The sequence below is a fragment of the Plasmopara halstedii genome (assembly GCF_900000015.1).
Source record: "Plasmopara halstedii genome assembly, contig: Scaffold_110, whole genome shotgun sequence".
Taxonomy (NCBI): Eukaryota; Oomycota; class Peronosporomycetes; order Peronosporales; family Peronosporaceae; genus Plasmopara; species Plasmopara halstedii.
The window spans coordinates 2,146,338-2,149,446 of record NW_020187031.1 but is presented as its reverse complement, the minus strand read 5'-3'; positions in this window follow the sequence as shown (position 1 = coordinate 2,149,446).

The window sequence follows — 3,109 nt, the reverse complement described above, 5'->3', positions numbered from 1 at the left end:
GACGCACACCTCGGTCCGGAGGTAGGACCGACGGCGGGTCTTTGGAGACGACGTCTTGAAATTCCTTTAACAAAGGATAATACGGATCCGAGGGACCTTCAGGATTGACGATCTCTTCCTCTCCCGTGATAGCGCTTGCAAGGTTGTATAGCTGTGCGCTTTCGTCTACGGTAGACACACGCTGAGTCAGGGTCGACGCCCTGCGTCTTGCAGACATCATACGGCTCCGCCGTCTTTTTTCTAAAGAGGTTTTACGTCTCATGGATACCAGTGGGGACACGCACTCGGCGTCATTCATTGTCCACGCATCCTGCTTCATCAGAGCCTTGATGTTATTTGCAACATCCAACAAAGAGCTGCTATTTTTGCAGTCTTCGTCCAGTGGATTACGTGCAACTCCACGTTCATCAGAGGAGCCTTGCACAGGATGCCTCGGACCTCGTCCGACCATGCCACTCTTGGCATGCAACAACTGCTTAAGAACGTGAGCAGTGGTCAGTATATTCCGTGCCACTCCACGTGCATCACAAGGGTCTTGCCCTTGATGCCTCGGCCCTTGGTCGACCATACCACTCTTGCCATACAGCGATTGCTCTAATACTTGAGCAGCGCTCAATGGGTTACGTGCCCACACCGTGCGTATCAAAGACTTCCTGTCTACTCGACTTCCTGTCTTACAACACGTTTGCGATGCGATAGCTGATAGCCAGGATATGCAGTAGGAATATGCGGATGGAATAGAAAGAAGAAATGTTGAAAACATTGAGGTAGGGGACCTGATTTTATTTAATGCTTAACACCTTTCTACATAAGTAGTCTCTGGTGTATCAAGACAAAGGTCCGTCCACGGTCTTAAGATCGTGGCCAAGCTAGGCCTAGCGTCTACGCTAAACCTTCCCAAACGGATGCGCACTCACTCGGTGTTTTACGTGGGCTTACTCAAGCCGTACCGGGATCCGGCGCAAGTGAACGCGGAAACGCTGGCGCCGAAGCGGATCCCACGGGACCTCAGCCACCCAGAAGTTGAACCAGCAACTGGTTCTGAGCACGAGGTGCAACAACCTCCATTTTCATTGGAGTCAAGGCTCCACCGTTGCCTGCAGCGGTGCAATCGCCTGCTCCAAGGCTAGGAGTCGCTCCGACAGAGAGCGGTAGTCCTCAAGGCGAGGCAGTTAGTGCACGACGTGCTTTTAATCGTAAAGAACGTCCGCACAGCGATTTGCTACTTCAGCATGACGCTCAGCGGAGCTTCGATCACGAAGGACCTCGTCCTCAAGGGCTCGAAGAGCATCACGAGTCACCGCCCGCCACCGACTCTTTTCAGTTATAACGGTGACGTCCACTATCACGTGGAACGTCTTGTGGAACGACGCCGTCACCAGTGTCAAACCCAATATCTGGTGATATGGCGGGGATATTCCGACTCAGGAAACTCGTGGGGGTTTGAGGCGCCCACATCGGCAAGATTGCCCAGTCGTCGTGGACGCTTTTGATCGGAAAGATCAGGATGTTCCGTGCCATCAGACGCCCCGCGCTTCACGGCAATAGCCAGGGAAGTAGAAGAGCCATGAGCTGAGCTCAAGCAGTGGCCCTGAGCTCTTGAGGTTAAAACACAGAGCTTGCGGGAGCCTTATGGGTTGAAGCATACGTCGCAGGGCGACAATCCAAAGGAAGTCGACGGCGTGCTTTGAGTTTGGTAAGCTCAAAGCGGAGGTATCGCTCCACACGCATGTTCACTTCCTTGTGGCTCTACTGCACATTATACAGTTAAAAAAGCTTTCGATGCCGTTGCAACCATCGCTCAAAGAGAGCTTCGTCATCTGTAGCACTTTCGCCAGGGGCGAGGACTACAGGTATTGTCCGCATTGCGGGTTAACGAGAGCCACCTCGTTGAGCACACAGACGAGTTGATAAGCTTCCAGCGGAATTAGTTGTGGGATTAAGAAACGAGCTCGAAGAGCTTTCCGTTTGGCAAATTCATCATCATGATGTGGACGCGTAACGATCGAGTCACCGCGTCCTTTGCTTTCACAGCGGGGTCCGCTGGGCGGAAGCCATATTCCGCACGAGGGTCAATGACCGGCCGTGGATGGGCTTGCTTTGGAGCCGCGCTATGGCCTGCTTCAAGCTGCCGCTCTGAGCCGGTCATTGGTGATTACACCACGTTCCTCAGTTGACGAGAAGTCAGGAAACGGGCATGGGGTCCGCAAGGCGCGAGCAGGGCTTGTATTATGCTGCTGGTGCAGCTCGCCTTCTTTGTCAATTCATGCGGGAAAAGGAGTGTCAGACTCGTAGTCGACCATCTCCACATCTTCAATAAGATCATCCGTCATTGATAGCGTGCGCAAAGCGCGACGCTCGCGCTCATCGAGCCTAGGATGTACATCCCCCCGGTGCCGCGGACGCACTTTCCGTCATCGCACCGCGTGCGGGAGACGAAGTTAAGCTCTGCCCGTGATCGCTGTCAGAACCAGCGAGACTTCATGACTTCCGTGTCGTGGACACAGGGCTCATTGAGCAAGAAGGTTGTTTGATTCCAAACGAATTGAGTTGCAGTATATAGCGGACACGCAAGCCTGAGGCAATAATCGATTCGAACATTATAAGTTCTCAATCTTAATGGGGGAGGGTGTAACGGGGTTACACGTACCCTTGTAACAGGGGTGTGTGTCACACGAGATGCGCATGGTGTGACTGCACCCAAACAAGAATACGATATGTGGCTAGGTAGCCAGTAGTTATGCATGTATTTAGATTTTACTATAAATATTTAGTATATTTAGGGAAATCTAAACTTTTAACATTAGGATAAAAATGTAATTAAAAATCAGTTTCGATTTTGAACAGAAGAGTTCATTTGCCTTGGTTGAGGCTTTTAAGTACTTTAGAGGCAGCGGATTGCGATCCGCTGCACTAGTACTTGGTTCTTGTAAAGAACAAAAGGTCGGTGACCGAACTTACGCTTCCCTAAGCGCAAAGCTACGACAGCCCCGCTGCACTTGGTAGCACTTGTAGTCAATCTACACCTAAGTTGTTTCGACTGATCCTCTGCGAGGATGGAGGGATTTTCCTCTTTGTCCCAGGGCATGCAGGACGGGCTTAATAAGCC